Here is a 21,783-nt window from a genome sequence, read left to right as displayed (position 1 = left end):
GTGTTTATACACCAGAACAAGTTTTAGCTTTTGAAAACTCTTAAGTGCTTATTAAAAATATTTCCAACTAGTTGAAGAGTATCAGTGGTAGAGTGTCCCCATGATACTAAGGAATTTTTTTCAGAAGGTTTGCGATCTATGGTCTCAGTGTCAGGTCTTTGAAAGCCTCAATAGTAGATTAAATATGTGAGCAAATTAAATATTTCAAGTGACTGATTTTGCTTTATTAACTGCAGCTTGTTAAGCTCATATGTGAAGATTTCTATGATGAAGTACAGTGTTTTAATGTATGCTTATTTCATATATTGCAATTACTTGTACACATGTTACATATTTATATATTAGTATATTTCACACAGACAACTATAATCCTGATTCATCATCACATCTGTCCCCTCATGCCAAACATGTGAACTTTTAACCTGTATTTATCCTCTTCTCTTGGTTCTAATTTTAGCCATCTTATGTAATTTAATTGAGTAATACTTTGTTCTGCCATTTTATCTAATTTTTTTTTTTAGTTTGGTCATCTATACACTAACTACTTTTCATCTCTGAAAACAATTTGGGAAAGAATACCATTTTAAATTGTTTATCAAAGGCCTTATCATTAATTATAAAGTATAATGCATTTAATAAACATTTCTTTTTAATTTAACCAGTTTACTTCTTCCTGGGCCATATATCTTCAACTAGAAATCAGAGATACATTGGATTCTCAGAATACAATATACAATTGCACAGACATTTTCAGAATGTCATGAAATTCTTAAAAATCTATTATATATATTACATAAAGTAATACACAGTTCTATATTTTAAGAAGCTTAATTATAAGTAGCTACTAATTATAACACTAGCTAAATATTAATGTATTTTATTTAATTCTGTGCAAAGTAGACAATTTAACTTTTAAGTTATTTTATGTTACTCATATAGGGTTGGAGATAGATTTTCACTATTCACCACTAAATAAATAGAATACCCAAAATTAGGCAATGAGAATAGAAATATATATTGTAGAAATATTTTTTTTAATGTTTATTTTTGAGAGAAAGAGAGCATGAGCAGGAGTGGGGCAGAGATACAGGGAGACACAGAATCTGAAGCAAGCTCCAGGCTCTGGACTGTCAGCACAGAGCCTGATGAGGGGCTCAAACTCAGGAGTGGTGAAATCATGACCCGAGCTGAAGTCGGCCGTCCAACCGACTGAGCTACCTAGGCGCCCCAATATTGTAGAAATATTGTTAAAGAAAATGCTGCATAAATTGTCCTTGGTGGTGGTGATGTTTCCTTTCCGTGTGTGTGTGTGTGTGTGTGTGTGTGTGTAGTTATGGTAAGAACACTTAACATGAGATCTATTTTCTTATTGTGCATTTTTAAGTGCCTGATACTTGTTGCATTCTTTGTAAAAAATGAATTTTAACTGACATTCTTTCTAATGGATCAAGAAATTAGTATAGCATTAACTCACTGCCTTCGAGTACATTGGTAGGTATAAGAGGGAAGATGATTGGGCAAGTAATTATAGTAGAAGGTTGTATATGACAGTGCCATGAGGGAAATCTTGATTATGTCATATGGACGTTCTGTGCAAGAGTTATTGCAGTCAACTGAGAAGACCAAAAAGAAATTCATTAGCATGAGGTTTGAAAGGTGAAACACCTTTTGAGGGGTCTGGAAAGGTCACTCTAAATGAATGGAAAATGGTGAAAAACTATTCTATTTCTAGAATTTGTGGTTTTATTTGCCAAGATAATAAAATTACTTTCTCTGATAACACAATACATGAATTATATAGGGAAGAGTTGTCATTTAAAACTTATGAACATCCCTCACCCTCCCCATACCTTAGTTTTAAAATCCTGTACCTCCAGAAATTCAGAGGCATAATGGCAATCAAATTAGATTATCACATGGACAAAAGGCATAATTTGTTTAGAATTAGCATAGAATCCATTGCATGAAAAGGACCTTTTTTCATTATAACTTTCATCTTCATATTTTTTGCTCTTAAAGAAGCTGTGTGACTTTTATTTCCAGCTTGTTCCCTGTGTCATTTAATAGCATGTTCAGACACCAAGCACCTGAAGGAAACTTTATCACGCATTTCTACTGATCAGGTTGTTGTGAAGTACTAACTAAAGAAAGAGACACTGTTGTATTTTTTACCTGATCATGAGACATAGAAAATCTAGTGACACATACAAATTACTAGCTATTTTAGGAGAAGACAAATACACCACTGGGGCACTTACTAACACCATGTATTTAAGAAAATTATCAATACGGCATAGAATGATTTGAAAATATACATGAAAAGATGCTGCAAATCTGTATATTAGATCTTAATTTTAATCACTTAAACAGTGTTGTTATTTTATATCTGTACTCAAATTATTATTTCAAAATGTAATAACCTTTTGTTATAAAGGTTAAAACCAGTCAAACTGCTTAGACCATTTTTTTTTTTATCTCAAACGTCAGTCATGATTTTTTTTTCCTTTTTTTCTTTCTGGCTTTTGGAAAATAAAATATATAATGTATGGGAAATTTTGTAACTAAGAATGATTGTCTTTATCCTCTGAAGCACTTTGTTTTAACAATATCCCAAAGACTTAAGAGAAACATAATAAAAATAGAAACTAAGATAATTTGGAGTGATATTTGGATTCTAAAAAGAAGGAGGAGGAAGAGGAGGAGAAAACAGGCTGTGGATACAGGAACTTGTAAGGAATCTAGTTCATAGCAAGCCTTTTCAAAAATGTATTTACCTACACTGCCCCAAATTCCACCTGACATGCTAACTTTGTATTTTTTTCTTAGTAATTAGGAATCCAGGCTTAAGAGTCAATAGAACTGAACTGAATTTCATTCCTGGCAATTGCTTGCTTTCTGGTTTTAAGCAAAATTTTAGCCCCTCTGATACTTTCTGAAATGCATTGCGGTAAGGTTCAAATGGATTTAATGAGTTAGCACTAAATACATAGTAATTATTATTTTTATTATCAATGATATCGGCTATAGTAGTAGTAACAGTAGTTGTAGTGATCATTCTAATCTGTAGATAAATTAATTAAATCCAATTAACTCATCTCAACATCTAGCTAAGAAAGCTGCACTGAGGAAATAGAGGCATTATTTTTGTTCATTTTCCTTTTTCAAGATATTTAAAGGAGAGTAATTTTAGAATTTAGATCTTGCCATGGCACCTACCAAACATTCTGCTAATATGACATAGTAACAGATTAAATATAGAGGTTGAAAGAAAAAGACGATTTGTATCTAACCTCTTGATTCCTTGGTTTGGGGCCTGAATGAAGGATCCTAGGGCTGGAGTAGATTTAGGATGGAAACTAAGAGTCCTGTTTTAGTTAGAAGAAGTTTAAGATGCCTATTTGACATCTAAGTAGAATCATCAGGGAGGTAGTTTAATTAACGAGTCCTGAGAGGGAGGGAGGTTGAATCTGGAGATGTATGTTGAGAATCATCGTTGTATAGTTTGATGCCCTGAAATCTAGGTAGCATGTGGGAGAACGGTCCATTCTGTCTTTTAATGCATTCATTCACCCTTAGCAGAATTTTACCACTTAATCACCCCCTTTTCAAGACACACTGTCTTTACTTGGTTTCTAGGACACCACTGTCCTCAATTTGCCCCTCATCTTACTCTCTGTTTACTTTGGTGGCTCCCCTCCTCCTGCATGTGAGCATGTCTCAGGGCACTGTCCTTGAACCAAGTAAAGAGAGTGTGTCTGGGAAAGGGGGGTGATTAACTGGTAAAATTCTGCTAAGGGTGCATAAATGCAGTAAAAGACAGAATGGACCATTGGAAGAGAGGTGGTGCCCTTGAGACGAATGGTTCTAGAACCTGTCTTGTAGTTTTCTCATGTCCTGTATTTTCATTCACTTCCCTTTGATGACTTTAAAAGCAATAGCTAAACTACAGTGTCCCTCCATGTCTCCAAGATTAACCCACATTATTCTGATTTTACACCTGGCATACATGGTTATTCCCACCATTTTTAGGATTTTCATATGGAATGTTTATACCGTCACGGTTACACTATTACCTATGAAGATTCAAATGCTGTCCCATCTTAACAAATTAAAAAAATTATCTTAACCTCCAATGCTTTCCACTTGTTTTCACATTCATTTTATTTATTTATTTATTTATTTTTTCAACGTTTATTTATTTTTGGGACAGAGAGAAACAGAGCATGAACGGGGGAGGGGCAGAGAGAGAGGGAGACACAGAATCGGAAACAGGCTCCAGGCTCTGAGGCCCATCAGCCCAGAGCCCGACGCGGGGCTCGAACTCCCGGACCGCGAGATCGTGACCTGGCTGAAGTCGGATGCTTAACCGACTGCGCCACCCAGGCGCCCCTCACATTCATTTTATAAACTTACTTTGAAAAGGGTCTGTATCCTTTTTCTCCCATTTCCTATTCTCTCTCAAACCTCTTGCAATATGAATTTCCTCTACAACTCTCCTGAAATTGCTCTGCTTAATGACACCAATGATTTCTTAAACACTGAAACCAGTGGCTTTTTATGATTATTCTCTCTATGCAGCTACTTTAAGTAGGAAGTTGAAAAAAAATTATTTGTACTATTTGCAAGTTTGATTTACCATGACTTAAATTTCAATAATAAATCCCCAGGAACTCCTCTTTGATTTAAGCTTTTCATAGACCCTAGTTTGAAAGCCACTGATCTAGAAAACAAGCATTATGCTAATGTCTTTTACAGAGGACAACACCTAAGGTAAAGGCCAAGCTGATTGTCTCTGGGTTCCTACACATCTCCCACGGTTAAATTTCACATTAATTTGAAATTGATTTTTAGTAATTAAAATCACAGTTATATTAGCCTCTTGACACAAATTTAAAATGAAGAGCTTTAACTTTATAAACGATAATGCTTATTGCAGTTGATGGTACTAAAAGGTAACAATACAACTCTGTAAACACATTTGGAGTTGCTATCCCTGAACATGAGCCAGCATCATAATCTGCTTATCAGTGAGAAATGTTCAGGGAGTGTGAAATTCAACAAGACAAGCCAAAGAAAATTAATTCAGACTTGCCTTAGAAATGCCAATTGACCTAATCTTCTCAATCTATTAATTCTGAAGGTAGAAGGAGGAATAGATAGAAAAGCCTAGGGGGTGATCATAATGACACAAGACCTCGGAGCAGCTCACTGAGTCGGCCCTGCTCCTGAAGACCAACGAGGGAATTCTGAATAGTTATTTTAAATGTGCATAGGCCATTCAGTCTTATAGGTCAAAAGCAAAATCCAAAAATCAATAACAAAAAGTGAATTAGGAAACTTGAAGACATAAATAATGTGATGGGTTGATTTAATACAAGTTACTCTTGGAGTTGAAGGCATCCTGTAATAATAGCAGCAAGCCATGCGGAATCCAACAGTGAGCTCCATAGTGAGCTTCACTGGCAGATTTGGAGGTAATAAAAGCTTTTTTTTTTTTTTTAATTTTTTTTTTCAACGTTTTTTTTAAATTTATTTTTGGGACAGAGAGAGACAGAGCATGAACGGGGGAGGGGCAGAGAGAGAGGGAGACACAGAATCGGAAACAGGCTCCAGGCTCTGAGCCATCAGCCCAGAGCCTGACGCGGGGCTCGAACTCCCGGACAGCGAGATCGTGACCTGGCTGAAGTCGGACGCTTAACCGACTGCGCCACCCAGGCGCCCCAGAGGTAATAAAAGCTTTGAATCATAATACTTATAAAATGGCATAACGGTAAAAATAAATTCCTGAAAAGTAGTATACAGATTGTAGTTGTGACCTAAAATTTGGAAGCTTCACACTCCACAGCCTGTCCATTCTTCCATTTTCCATGATGAATAATAAAGCAGAAAGCATCTGTAGGTAAGAGATGAAACTGATTTTCTAGGAAATATTATAGATTGTTAAAAAGCATCTCAATATATCATACTTAAATCAAATATTCATTAGCTATTTCATCTAACCTTCCAAGCAGTCAAGTTTTGTAGAAAGAATTTCAAAGAAATAGTAGCAACTGGTAGTTTGGAAATGTAAAAGAAATTCTATTCTAGGTGTCTAACTGACCAGAAACACATGCACCGATACCTATATTTTAGTTTGGAGGTTTCTTGGGGTGACTGAAATACAGACCATGGATTTCTTAGCAAGCCATAGTTTTAAGTCTGTATTGCAATCGATATTTGCTTTCCTGTTCTATTTCTCTTTTCCCTTCCCCTTAACCTTGACTTTGAAATAGGTTTTAAAAAGATGATAGAAACAGATTCCCAAGAGAAGTAATGAGAACACATCTAAGAAACCGGGAAGAAATGTAGCTTAGCTTAATTTTTATCATTTTCCTCCAAAATAACAACTCTTGGTTAAAGAAGATCTATGAAATATTTGCTTCATAAATGATGACCTCAAAATGACTTCTGGTATTTTTAGCTTTAATTCTAATAGAGTATGACAAGCATAAAAACTAGATTTAATACCAGTAATTATTATAAATTAAATAAACAGCATTTAACACTAGAAATCTGTTTTTGCTTAACCTGGTTTGTTAGGATGTAGTCCCTGTAGTTTTGATTTGACCTATAGTTACGTTAACGACCCACTTCATGGTTCAGCTGTGTCCTGCACAGGCTTTGTTGGGCGGCCTCTGAATAGATTGCCATGAATCTATCACAGACACTGCATTAAGCCCCAGTGATCCCCTTAAAAGGACTATTAATGAAGATTTTTAAATAAAGAAAAAAAATTTCTACCTGGACTTTTGTGTCTGACAATCTAGGTGAGTGCTGGCCTTGACAGTTACTATGGGCATAATAAGTAGGTGTTCTCTGAACCTCTGTTTTCTTTTCTGTAGAATAGGGATTTTACTACCTCACTCATAGTAAAGAACGCAAACTCAATACAATACCTGGGATGTAGTAATGCATTCCCTTGTGTCTTCAGAGATCAACAATGTTTATTGTGCATTACTGTATACCACAACTGTGTTTAACTGGGGATATGGGCATAACTGTACAACCTTATATTTAAAGTCTCTGTTCTCATGGACTTCATAGTAGAACTGGAAAGAAAATTAAGCAAGACTTTGCATTGTGCCGTTTGTGGTCAGTATAGAGTACCAAAGCGTTTTATAGCCAGCATAATCGATTTTTACTCTTTCGGAGCTCAGGAAAGTCTCTCTCCATCATGGGACTATTTTGAGGAATTTAAAAAATGAAATTATTTATATATATCTTTAGTATCTAGCATAAAATAAGCATGCAGCAAATGTTACCTATTATTAACACGTTTAAGATGAAATTTTAAAGATCTAACTCTAGTAGGACTTAACTGGCAAAGGCAGAGGGGCGGATGATTCAGAAAAATACAACAGCATGTGAAGAGACCCAGACTGAATGAGACTGGCACTTAGAGGAGCTGGAAAAAAAGGCGACTGCATACAGTAACAATTTCAGACTGAAAGTTCAGGGTAGAGTATTCAAGGCTATAGTTATGAAAAGTCCAATTATAAACTAAGTTAGAAAATGTAGATATTAAATTATAGAGGAAATGCATCAAAAGTGTTTAATATGAAGAGTTGGCATAATCAAATGTAGACAAAACAATGATAAGGAACAGTTACTGAATATTAGAATAAAACAGTTATTGTATGCCACGTATATCATTTAATCCTCCCCATATAAGATTTACTGTCCTCATTTTATATCTGAAGAGATTAAGACATAAAGAAAGAAGCCATTTTCCCAAGATTATACAACTACACTGGGGAAAATGGGATTCCATTTTAGCCTTGCCTTTAACTTCTATGATAGATTTTGCCCCCATCTGAGTGATCGTAACAAGATCTCCTTCAGTGTACAGAGAGGTAATATGGGAATTGGCAGCAGTAAGAATTGAGGAAATAATATCGCATGGATTAAGAGAGTAGCAGCGAAATAAAAAGAAAAAGAAGGCTTGAGAGATATTTAGAGTTGACAGCATTTGATACCTGATTTACATTGTGTTTGAGAAAGATGATGGGAGGATGAGTTCCAGGCGTGGCTTTGGCATTGGGTGAGTATTGCTTCCATTGAGTGAACTACGGAAAACATGAAGAAGACTGGTTTTAGGAGTGGAGGTTAAACATCATGGGTTCAGTTTTAGACATCTTGGGGTTGAGACATCTGATACATATCCAAGTTGAGAGGCCTGGTGTAGTAACGTATGTTTTCCTGTCTGAGGGCTGAGATTTGAAGACCATCAGTGGTAAATGGTAACAAACAGTAGTTGAAATCTTGCTCTACAAGAAGTTATAAGAGAGAAGAGGACAAAGGGAGGAAACATCAACATAGGGGATAACACCCAATATTTAAGGTTATGCACAGAAACGAGATTGTGGAGTTATATTTTCAAAGTTGGACAGAGGTATGGGGTGGGAGGAGGAAGGGCCCAAGATCAACAAGAGGAGAGAGGGTCAAGGTGTCAAATGCTGTCAATATACTAAATAAGGTAAAGACTGGGAAATCAACTGGATTTGGTGAAAGGACTCCTGTGAGAAATTTCAGCAAGGTATAGAATCCAGATGGCAGTCAGGCAATCGAGCAGCAAGTGGTGGTGACAAAACTGGATTGAATGGAGATATTTCTTTCTTTAAAAAGTTAGAGTCTAAGTGGTGGAGAAAGTGGCTCAGTCGGTTAAGCATCTGACTCTTGATACTGGCTCAAGTCGTGATTTCAGGCACAGTTTGTGAGATTGAGCCCAGGTTGTGATTTCACTCATGGTTTGTGAGACTGAGCCCTGCATGGGACTCTGCACTCCCAGCCTGAAGCCTCTTTAGGATTCCCTCTCTCTCTCTCTCTCTTCCTCTCTCTGCCCCTCCCCCGATCATGTAAGCCCTCACTCGTGCACTCTTTCTGAGAATAAATAAACCTAAAAAAAATAGACAGAAAGTGTTAATTGTTTAGTAACAAAACACAGTAGATACTCTGAATTTTCATTTAAAAAAGCAAGTCTAAATTTTGCAAGTAGTTTCAATACCTGAAACTTTTATGACTTACGAGTGATAAGTCATAACAATTCAAAGCAATCATAAAATAATACATCAATGATAAAGGTACTTAACCGAATGCTTGCTATGGACTGGACACAATATTCCATATTAACAATAAGATACTTTAATTCCAATACCAACCTATTATGAATGTTTGACTCTTGCTCCCATTTTTAGAAATGGAGATATTATGGCTGTGAGAAATTACAGTTAGTACCAAAGATAGCTCAATAATTGCACTCTCTTTCCAATAGCAAATTGGTGTAGCATATTTTTCTTTAAATTTTTTTGGAAATAAGATCACAGGAATAAGATCTTACGAGGGTAGAAAAAAAATATTCCTCACATGCTCTTAAAAAAGGGAATGCCTGTCAGTGCAAAAAAAGAGAAGTCCCACAAATGAATCAGGTTTGCAGTGGAATAGACAAAGCCAGATAAAAAGTAAAAATAATCTCTTTTTTCTTAATGTTGTCTTATAGGTATATATTCATTTTTGCTTAGTCTAAAAATATTAGTGGTGCAGGAATAAGTGAAGCCAGGTAGCACTGTCAGTTTAAACATCTCTAAATACGTTTTCAGTCCTAATAGAGACTTCTATTTTTGCGTTTTGTTTTTATTTCTGGGAACCATTCAAGAGACACTTTAACAATTGTGCTTTGATAGTAGAATGATTTTAGTCAAAAACTTTAACGTTGAACGGAAAGTGCCTTTTCATTGAAGAGGAAATAAATGATGAGAGTGGGGCAAGATGTATGTGCAAAGATCTAGGCAGATCATCTGGTTAAACATGGGGGATTGAACCTGAAAAGATTTACGGGACCCTGAGCAATTTGCTGGAGGCTGGTAATAATTGCAACACTGCTTATTCCCTACTTCCCTTATTAACTTTCTCTGCATCGCCGCTCTTTTTGAGTTCATCCATCTTAATGAAATATCCATCTTCTGTCTTTCTTTCCTGCTTTACATTTTAGACCTTATAGGGGAGTGAAAGTAGTTTTCTCAGCTGGACTCACTCACTAGCCAGAGGCCAACTTTGCTTCCAAGCAAGACTTCATGCAATTTCCCCCATTAGGCATTTGTTTCATTGTCTACATGAGAGCAATAAAACTTACCAGCTAACTCAATCAAACACATCAGCTGGAAATGTCTTCTTGCTGTGAATGAACCAATCAGTTTAAAAAATAAAAAAAAAAAATGGTTTCCCTGGATTTTGTTGTTAGAACACTATGGATCTGTTGTTTGAATATTAGACATGGTTTCTATGTGTATATATTTGTGCATTTCTAAAATCTAGTGCTGGCATTTTAAAGTAAGTATTATCATGTTTCTCTTTATAATTAGTTAAAATGTTGGACTGGAGGAATAACTTTTAAGTCAGTTTTGAGAGTTATAGAAGTAAGTACTTTATTCTATCTGGAATGAATTTGAAAAAATAACCCCTCTGCAGCAACAATTAAGTTTCAATTCGCTCTTATGATAAGGGAAATTATATTTATGAGATCTTTTTCACATATCTAGGATGCTCCCTGAGCTTTGAATGGGAGGGTCATTGGCATGGGTGGTATCATGAACAAGTGTGAAGTGAAGGCTTAGGGGAAATAGTTGTGGAAACAGGAAGCTGGGCTTCACCAGAAGCAACCATCAGTGTGTGTGTGTGTGTGTGTGTGTGTGTGTGTGTGTAAAAGATATTTAATTTTCTTACAAATACGTATTTTGTTATTTTAATTCATGTTTTATCATGCAGATCATATAGTCTATAGGATATAATATGTGGTGTGTGTGTGTGTGTGTGTTTCATTTTATAGCCTGTTTGTTCCAGGCCCTGCAAAAGGTATTCTCATGGATAGTTAGGATCATTTATATAGTAAAGTTCAGATCAGAGAGCTTACCATATCAAGGTGATTTATTTGTAATGAATCTTGTGTTGTGGTAGGTAGAAACCAACCAAGACCCCTTTATTTCTGGGGTTGTGAAAATTACTTTTCTATAATAGTAACAATTATTTTTCATCATTAAAAAGCAAGTTTCTTTGAAGCATACCATAAATGTCTCAGGCATAAGCACCATGCTGTCCAAGTTCAGAGGATCACTAAAGACATACTAAATCAAATAACAAAGAATGTTTGTTTCTGCCCATATCTGGATATATCATGCAAAAGTGTTTCAAAAGCAAACTTCTCAACGTTTCAGTCATCGGAAATGCCTCTTTATAAAATAGCATTTAGCTTTATTTAGATCAAAATCAATGAATAAGTATTTTTCTGACATGAAAGATGCTTAATTTGTTTTCAAATTGATAGAAACTTACTACACACCAATTTGACATTAACGCAAGACAAATTCAAGACCAGTTTAAGATGGAAATAAGAAATCTAGGATGGACACATTAGCCTTGTATTTAATGCTGTGGGATTACAGCATTACACACACAGATCCAGCCCACCTGACCTTCTCTTACCTGAAGAATGTAGCTTTAGCTATTAGTTCAATGAACAAATAAGTTTATTTTGAACAATGTTTATAATCCATAATGAAAGGGACATTCATAGCTGGACTTTCTGTACATAGGGCCACTGTAATAAATAATAAATTTCTTTCCTCCCTCTATACCGTCCATATATGTATGTATGTATGTAGGCACGTATATATGTATCATCTACTATCTGCAATCAGTGTTATTTTAAAATTAATATTTTATATACAAGTACATAAGAACAAGTTGGATGTATATTTGGAGTGTGTGCATGTGTATGTGTGAAAGAGATATTTAATTTTCCCACAAATAAATAATCCTGTTAATCAATGTTTTTCATGTAGACCATATGGTCTATGGGATATTAAAGATGCTTTTAATTTTTTTCTTCCACCATGAAATCTAAAATAATATGAAGAAATTAATTATAAAATTTAATATCTATACATTATATGGACTGTTAACCTTTAGTCCCCTTTAATGGATAGTTTCATGTGACAAAGAATACCTGTCATCTAAGTTGTTGAGAAGTTAGCTTTTGGTTCTGTACAAAATGATTTTTTTTAAAGGCACAAATAATTCATGCATGCAACTCTACAGATCGAGCCTCTTTGGAGGAAGTTTATGGTTTGATAAGAGGGTGGTGGGGTTCTGTTTTATTTTTGTCTTATAGCTGGAGGCATAAAACAGCATTTTCTGCCTATAAAGGGTACTTAGAATTCGAAATTCAAAACATACCGAGACATATACTTCCTGCTGCCTTGCTAACCTATTTTCCAGGGTCATTTTCTTTCAAGTGCAGTTAAATTTTTTCTCTGTCGAACTGAAGTATGTACCAGAAGCTCTTGGGATTTGAGTTCACCATTCCAGACTTTTATCCAGAGCAGGTAGCCTAAGTGAATTTTCCATCTTGTGAAACTCCTGCAGCGAAGCCGCAGAGGGGAAAATGGAGCTAAGTACTGACAGATGCACCATGAGTCCCCATATTGTGAATCAGGCTTGCGGCTGGAAAAAATATATATAATTTGCTGATCTTATAGGATGTATGTTTCAAGGGACTAAGATATTCACCCCTACATTTTCCACTTTAATGTTTTTCACTGGAAGGTCGATTCAATGCCTATACTTCTCAGGTGGCATCGTTCTCCAGTCTCCACTCCCTCTCCTGGTTGTTTTTATATAGCAAATTGCAAATTCTATTTATTCAAGAACAGTTATATGGGAGGGGTGCAAAACAAAAACTTTAATGTGGGTAACTGTTAGTACTCCCAACCCCTGCTCCAGTGTTTTGGTCTGTTTGCACAAGGTAACCACAGTGATCTAAATTTCTCTCTCTTTGATTTGTCCTTAAAGAGTTATTATTGTTGTTGTTGTTATTGTTATTGTCATTATTTTCAATTTTCTGAGTTGCAAGGGACGTACTTTCAGAGAATTGGGTGACTCTTTGATTTTTAGATTTTAGCAGCTATGGGTACAAAGGCATGAGTTTCTGCCTGAGGTCTAAATGCAGCCCATAGATTTATTTGGTATTGTAAGTGTTTCAAATTTGAATTAGCTGCCAGTATTTAAGAATTAAGAAATGTTAGCTTTCCTTGAATGCTTGGATGAACCAGTAACTCCACTCCACTCTTTTTTTTAAAGTTTATTTATTTATTTTGGAGAGAGAGTGGGAGTGGGAAAGCGGCAGAGAGAGAGGGAGAAAGAGAATCCCAAGCAAGCTCCCCACTGTCAGCACAGAGCCCAACGTGGGGCTTGATCCCAAACACCAGAGATCATGACCTGAGCTGAAATCAAGAGTCAGACACTGAACCGCCTTGAGCCATCCAGGTGCCCCAACACCACTCTACTCTCGAATGGCCACAAAACCCCTCTAAAGCTGCCACTTTAGAAAGCACAGCCTCCCTCAGATTTGTTGGTCCTATACTGCCTATCATTCCCTTCACTTGAGGCCATGTCTCCATTGCCATTTTTCATCTTTCCACCCACTTTAGCTTCAATTATTTACTTAACTGCCGGTTCATTGAAGTCATTTGAGTTTTCTGTTCATTCTGTAGGAAGAACAGAGATATTACAAATTTTCTAGCAACTCGTATAAGTTAGTATGTGCTGCCTGGAGAGAGGCAATAAGAATAATGCTGAGGTTGTGGCCTAAGCAGCAAAGTAACCCTTTAAGAGTTACAGTATTTGCCAGGGGAAGCAAGCAATCACATCAGACATAGTGGACACGCACTTGAGATGAAGGTAAGTTTGCTTGAAATAGTTCCATTACGGCAATTGGAAGAGAGGCTGGTACTTACTGCACATTTTATTCGGGCGGATTAACACACATTCTGAGATTTGGGCTCCATAATAATCTTGTTAGGTCCAATTTACAGATAAGAAGCGAAAGTCTAAGGTCTCATCTGATGTGATAAAATCAGTAAGTGGTAGTCTTAATTTTTGAAGGTGCATTTCTGTTTATTATGTTGTACTCCCTTAGTGTTATGAAAACTTTAACATTTTTTACAGCAGCCAATGAAATCCAGATATCTGTAAGCAGAGAATTAGATGCTAAGAGTAAGGCTTTTCAAAGAAATCAATTCCACTGCTCTCATTTTTTGAGGGCTTATGACGCATTCATCATGCCACTAGGTACTTTATAAAGGTTATCTCATTTACCTTTACAATTTCTCAGTTTGTAGGAAAGTATAATCATTACTCTATAGAAGAGGAAACTTAGGTTCATGGCCCCAGGCAATATATCTAAGATCACAAAACTAATAAGTCACTGAGGCAGGATTTATATCCTGAGGATAATTTCTTCAATGCCTACTTTCTATGCGCTATACCATTAAAGCTCTTTGTTGAAATATATAACAAAATGAGGATATAACCATATGAGCAAAGATATATCACTACCATCACAATTTTGCCTGTGTCTAGTTCTTGAGATTTGGGATGAGATCATAAGTAAGTCAGTGTCTTGGTTCAAGGCTTTTAGTTTCACTTCTGACATATAGGGAAGAACTATGTCAACTTGACACAATATCGAGAATAAATTTAAGAGTTTTAATGATTGATGACAATCTAGTACCACAAAGTTTTCTGCTATTAATGGGAATAGAACCCTGAGGTATACCCTGAGCTAGAAAAGTCAACTGTTAACCTCATGTTAACATTTTATCCCAATTTGTAACTATGCTTGCCTTGGCTTCATGTGGATGCCCTATGTTCACCTTTGTCTTTTAAATATTTTTTGGGTTGGATTGCATACAGTTAATTAAAAAAATAATTCCTTGTAGAAAAACTTACTTGGAAAAATTAAACTGACAAAAATCACTCATTAAGTATAAGGAACCAGTTCATGGTAAAGGGACTTGAGTATGCTTTATTTAGTGTAAGAGAAATAAGTTGCTTGGGCCAGGAGTTGTTAAACTTTATGACATCACTCCTTGATAGTTCCAGGGATATGGTAGCCATATTTCTCCCTTATTTGTGATTATATGGCTTTCAAGTTACCTCCCTCGTTCTCGGGTCTTATTTCTGGTTAGGTATATATTGGAATATGCATCCCCATTGTTATTATATTACAACATTCTAATGTTATGTTTAAAAAGTGTGATTCTTAAGGGAGGACCCTCTTATAGGGTTTCCTTCGCTATCTTAAGTCAAAATTGTATTTCTCACTTTAGACTTCTTGTTGTCTTGTTAGAACTTCTTTCTACACAGTTACTCTCCATATCCAGTATAGAAATAATTCTTCTTCCATAGATTTCACTCAGCTTTCAAGTAGATTTAGGGATGTTTTTTGAAACCTTATGTGAAATGCAGTCTTCTGTGTTAGGAAAATAAGTGTGATTTCCCTTCATAAGCAAACAGCTATCGTCTACAGCAATGTTGTACATGTTACCATTTCTTTCTTTCCAGTGGACATGGGGATACAGGACTATGTAAGTTTTAAACTTTCTTAATGAAGCACCGAATTCAAATAAGAATGCCAAAAAGAACTTTGCAAAAGAACGTTAAATAAAAGTAACCTGATATTTTATAATGCTAGAGTACCCATACCTCTGAATAACATAAAACAATTCTTGTCCTCAAAGAATGTAGCATCTAGAATGAAAGACCAGCCCGTAAATAGGCTGATACTTATTATGTGACAAATGATACAAAAGAGGAACAGTATGATAACAGGATGCTCTACAAGTACACGGGGTGGGGGGAGGGGTACACCTAACCTAATCCTGAGATCTGGGGAGTTGGGAGTATTGTCAGTATTACAATTTGACACAGTGAGATACAACAGAACAAGAAACTGAGACCCATGTGAAACTTTCAGAAATGAGCTGGCTGGACAAAAAGACAGAGAGGAAAATAAATACTAAAAAGATTAATTTTCTTGTTCAAGAGCACTTACATGGTTAATAGAAGAAGCTTTTACTTCTTTTTTTACTAATCATAAAAAGTGTCATTTTCAATATCTTGTTGGGAAAATACATAGATACTTTGTTGTTGTTGTTGTTGTTGTTGTTGTTGTTGTTGTCTTTGTTGTTTCAGTAGCATAGGATCCCTGTGATTCTGTAAGTTAACATTAACATGACAGTTTCAACAGCTACACAGGAAGTTTAAAGTATTGTTTTTTTTTTTTTTTGTTTGTTTTTTTTTTTAATTTTTTTTTTTTTCAGCGTTTATTTATTTTTGGGACAGAGAGAGACAGAGCATGAACGGGGGAGGGGCAGAGAGAGGGAGACACAGAATCGGAAACAGGCTCCAGGCTCTGAGCCATCAGCCCAGAGCCTGACGCGGGGCTCGAACTCCCGGACCGCGAGATCGTGACCTGGCTGAAGTCGGACGCTTAACCGACTGCGCCACCCAGGCGCCCCTAAAGTATTGTTTAACTTACAAAATAATCTCTTAGTCCATTTGAGCTCTTTGGTGACAGTAATTAAAAAATGAACAAAATCTGCTATAAGATTCTATTTAAAAGAAGCCAAAGGAAGTAAACAGCAATAATGTTATGAGTAAAATCTGTCAGGGTTTTCCCTGACAACAACAGAAAAACAAAATGGAAGAACTTTTCTATAGTAGAGCACTGAAACACATCCATGTATAAGTTTTAAATTTTCTTAATGAAGCATTAAATTTATATACAAACCACAATGAACATTGCAAAATATATATAAATAATTTGAACTGATGAGCTTAGAATGGTATACCTTTGATTCCCTTAAAGTGTGACTTTTCAGTAGTTGTATAGTTCTGGCCTCATATTTGCATTCTTAGTTTTTATGTCAAATACAGTAATCTGTGTGAAAAATATAACTGTGGTGTCCATTCATAAACAACCATTGATTTTCTACAAGGATTCCGATGACTGTCAGTGCCAACAGTGTAAATAGAATAACATCTCTACACTCGAGTTTGCAGTGTCTTGTGAATGTGTGAGGAATAGGGAAGAATGGATAAAACATATATTAATAACTACTAGTTCAACAAACATTTATTAAACATTTATTGGAACTATTGCTCATCCTTAGAAATAATAAAGTGATCCGGACTTACTCATGAAAGTTTCCCTAATAGTCATCCTAAAATGTATTGTGGAGGGGCACCGAGATGGTTCAGTCTGACTCTTGATCTCGGCTCAGGTCATGATTTCACAGTTCATGAGATCGAGCCCTGAGCTGGGCTCTGTGCTGACCCTGTGGAGCCTGCTTGGGATTCTCCCTCTCCCTCTCTCTCTGCCGCTCCCCTGCTCATGCTCTCTCTCTCTCTCAAAATAAATACATAAACTTAAAAAAAAAAAAAAAGGTTCTCTGGAGACTCAGAGGAAGTTGTGCTCATTCAAGTTAGAGATAATAATAATTTAAAGATTGAGATAGCATTTTACATGAATCTTGAATAAAGTTTGACAATTGGTAGTCTTTTTTTTGTATTTTTATTCTATATTATTAATATTCATTTTTATAGTCATTGAAGACCTTTTTAGTATTCTTGGTATAGGTCTGTGTCTCTCCTCATATTTCCTCCTCTTCCCTGTTTATTTCCCCATGGTTATGAACATTCTGTATCAGCCTTTAGAATCAATGTTCTTGAACTATAGCAATATAAGATGGTGATATGATGCCAAGGCTTAGCAGTGAGATTATATATTGAAATCATTTCCAAATCAGATATTTTACATTAGAGGAAGGCTGCAAGAATAAAGGTTTTGTCACAACTTGTCATAAATGTGAATACGGATTGCCACCTGCTTTGGATAACAAGTGATTTTCCAGAGAAGTTGTCTACAACATGGTTGCCTTTATCAGTATGTTTTCTTCTCTGCTGGCATTGTATTTGTCATTTTTAATATGGGCTTTTGTTATCTATTGCTGTAAAGCAAACAATTTGTTTCTGCATGAAATAGTAAGGATGTGACCTCAAGTTCCCGAAGACAGCTCTGCCTCCTTTTATTTTTCCTTGGGTGTATTAGGGGAAGGTTTATTTTTGACTATTTTATGTAGATCTACATTCCTCTACACATGAATTTTAATACATTTGCTAATCAATTGGATTATGAATATAACTCTCCAGATAGCTGATCTCTTCTAAGTTTCATCCTAGCACAATAACTACTATTATGGCACAGTCCTAAAGAAAAGGAAGAAAAGAAATGTTCCAATATTTATTTTTTTCTCTCAAAAATTGTTTTTCAGGTTTATGTATTTTTTGAAGTAATCTCTACACCCAAGGTGGGGCTCAAACTCAAGACCCGTGGGTCAAGAGTTTCACACTCTTCTGACTGAGTCAGCCAGGCACCCAAAAATGTTCCAATATTTAGATGGAAAACGGGGCTTAAAAATATTTAAAAGGCTTTTGAAAACAAATTGGAAATGGATAGGTGCCAAAGCTGGGCCTGAGTCCGTTATTTAAAGTGAGTGACTCAAAATGTTGATTTTCCTGCCACAGGGGAATGTCAACACTTGTAAAGAAAAGGATATTGACTTAAAGCAAATGAGTTAGAAGGCTACATCAAAAGCTTTTCTATGGTTAAGTGAAAGCTTGATGAAGAGTGGCTTTTCTCCTTATGAAACAGTAAATTTGACTTTATGTACTAGTGAATTATATGATATAGACCTTACCAAAGTCAGGTGCTGCCCTTATTGTTTTTATATTAACATCTTAAATCTTCACAGTCACACTAGGAAGTAAATATAGTTATTATCCTTATCATTTTAAAATATGGGAAATAGAGCCCCAAAGGGTTTAAGCAATTTGCTGAGAGCCATGCAGTTATTAAGTAGCAGAAGCAGATTAAAACTTATATAGTCTGGTCCCAGATTCTCTCTGCTCTTAACCATTTCATTATGCTGTCTCATGATACACATAGGCCCTTTTTAAAGTCAAATAACACAACCTAAATATTTTACACTTACATTGGACAAAGGCTTAAAAAGTCGTAATGAATTCTTACAGATTCAGTAAAAGAGAAAAGGGAAGGGTCTTGTTCTAAGGCAAGAAGCTTGAATTAAGTAATTACTAATGACAGTGTTAACAACCCTTATTTTTCAGTGACCATTTGATAAGCTGTGTCACTCTCAATGTTATGCAAAGATCTTTTCTAGTTTGTCTACCAAAGAATTTTTTCAGATAATAGAAATAAGTGTAAGTTGTGGTCCTTTGGGCGGAAATGCAGACAGAGATAAGCATGGACTTGGACCACTCACTGTAGGCCATTTTTTCCAACACGAGACTTTTTTCTTATGCTGCTAAAGAATCTTATTTCTCCTATTACCATTATAATAAGATAGTCTTATAAAATAAGTAAACAAGCCCATGTGACAAAAAATATCAATTATGCTGTGTTACCAAACTTTAGTTGGTTTTAACAATGTATTAAGCAAATAATTTATATAAACCTTTTCCACTCAGAGTTTAGGTACATACTTAAATATCTACATTTGGTATAATATAAAATTGAATTTTCAAAGGGGTTAAGGGACTTGTTCAAGGGTATGTAGTCTAGTGGTAAAGATGTGATGAATGCCATGAATCAGTCCATTCTCTCAGACGTTTGTTCTAGGTGGTCATCTTTTGGATGCCTGATCCATAGGTATCAGACATTGGGGGGATAGCATGAACCCAACTGAGACTCCACACTCATGGCACTTATCTGTATCTGATAGAAGAGAAAAACAAATAACTTATTATACGTCAGATGCTCATAAAGATATCAACAGTGAATTAAAGAAAATACAGAGCCACAGAGTTATGGCAAATGTGAAATTTATTGTATATGGAGTGGCCAGCAGAGGCTCTGCTGATAGGAGAATCCAGAGGAAGCCATTTCTGAGCCCCCGATCTTAATTTTCAGGCAAACTGACTTCACCCTACAGCATTTTCCACCCAAGAAGAAACAGATTCAGAAAGCTTAATTAATAATAGTGGTTTAAGTGTGGGTAAGCCATTACTTGTAATACATACATTAAGTCTGTAAAATGGGTAGAATTATGTAACTAACAGAGCATAATAAACTGTTAAGAAGTAACATAAATCAACAAATCAGGCCTTTAAGTATGATTCATTACACTAATGAAAAAATGCAAATGCCAAAACATCTTGGAAAATTATTTAAATTTACTAAGAAAAAAATTATATTAAAAAGATAATAATTAATGCCTATCCACCTGTCAAAAAGAAAAAATGAAGTATCTAAAATTGACTTACATTTCAAAAAACAGACATTCTCTTAAAGAGCTGATGGCAATAAAATTAGAATAACTTTCTTTTTCCTGGAAAGGATAGATAGATGGATAGATAGATGGATGGATGGATAGATAGATAGATAGATAGAATAAAATGTTCCCTTTGTCCAGGTTTCAATCTCAATTCTGCCATTAAATCCTAAGGCAGTTTTGACAATTCATTAAACAGAACAGTATCAGACTTACTGAGAACATAAATGAGGTAATTAACATAAGATTTTTAACCCAGGCCATAGTACAATAAGCACCCACAAAATATTAGCTATTACTGTTGTAAAATACATAATGGTATATTCTGTAGCCGTAAAATTCAGCTTTAGAATTTAATAGCATGCTGAAATTTTTATTAATGTATTATGTATAAATAAAAACTGTAGGTTACAACACAATATTTATAGTATAATTTTACTTTGTAAAAATAATATTTATTTTATCATGTATAACCACATTTATGTTTCACTGTTTAAGTAGTTCAAACTCTTTTATTCATTATAATAGTTCCCTAATGAAACAAATGAAAGAAGAGAAATAAATAATACCAAAAGAATTAACAGAGTTTATTTCTTTTTTTAAAGTTTATTTATTTATTTTGAAAGAGAGAGACCAAGAGAGGGAGTGGGAGAGCGGCAGAGAGAGAGGTAGAGAATCTCAAGCAGGCCCAGTGCTGTCAGTGCAGAGTCAGATGCTGGGTTCCAGCCAGGGCACCATGAGATCATGACCTGAACTGAAACCAAGAGTTGGATGCTTAACCGACTGAACCACCTAGGCACCCCTAACAGAGTTTATTTCTGAGTGGTAGGATTGCATGTGATTTTAAATTTTTTTTCATTTACTCCTTCATATATTGTTTTTCAACTCACATTATCAAGTGCCTACATTTTGCTAGGGCCCTGTTTTAGATGCTAGGATGGTCAAGGTCTCTGCCTGATGGGGCTTTCACTGAGGCGTATAGTTGACAGGTAAAGAAATTCATTTATAAGATAATTTTCACAGTGTTATTGTTATAAGGACTTGAAACAGAGTAAGGAGGTAGAAAGTGACTGGGTAGAGAGAGGGAGGCAGAAGTTGCAAGATATATATATATATATATATATATATATATATATATATATATATATATTGTGGTCAGAGATCTGAGGAGTTAAGAAATGAACTGAGACCAGTATAGGGAGAGGAAGACAGACATGTGAAGAGCAATCTGGTCAAAGGCCTGAAGGGGAAGATTAAGCTCCGCCCATGTGACAATGGGAAAATGACCACCAGAGGGCGCATCTTGGAGGACAGGGGAAATTTGCCAGCTGGAGTCAAATGTTCCTTCTTCTTCACACTCCTGTTGATTTTAGTGTTTTTCTATATAGACATGTTACATATTTCCAGATATTTTAACTGATAATATGTATAGATCTGTGCTATTCAAAAATACAGAAATAAGTATAAAATGTTTATAGACAAAGTGAGAAAAGCAGAAAATTAACTTGGAGATGTATTATAACTGCATTATGTGCAAATGCACATGCATTTGGGCAAT

At 35.5% G+C, this 21,783-nt stretch overlaps 1 protein-coding gene and 1 long non-coding RNA gene across 11 annotated transcripts in view; one reads left to right on the top strand and one right to left on the bottom strand.

The window, feature by feature from the left end:
• Window positions 1–21,783, top strand: part of PCDH9 (protocadherin 9) — a 929,325-nt gene that overhangs the window by 42,653 nt on the left and 864,889 nt on the right. The gene's annotated exons all lie outside the window — the stretch shown is intronic.
• The window catches only part of LOC123598469, a 131,746-nt gene that overhangs the window by 1,138 nt on the left and 108,825 nt on the right, over window positions 1–21,783 (bottom strand). The gene's annotated exons all lie outside the window — the stretch shown is intronic.

This window comes from Leopardus geoffroyi, chromosome A1 (genome assembly GCF_018350155.1).
Source record: "Leopardus geoffroyi isolate Oge1 chromosome A1, O.geoffroyi_Oge1_pat1.0, whole genome shotgun sequence".
In the NCBI taxonomy this organism is placed as follows: Eukaryota; Metazoa; Chordata; class Mammalia; order Carnivora; family Felidae; genus Leopardus; species Leopardus geoffroyi.
This window is presented reverse-complemented; position numbering and strand designations above follow the sequence as displayed.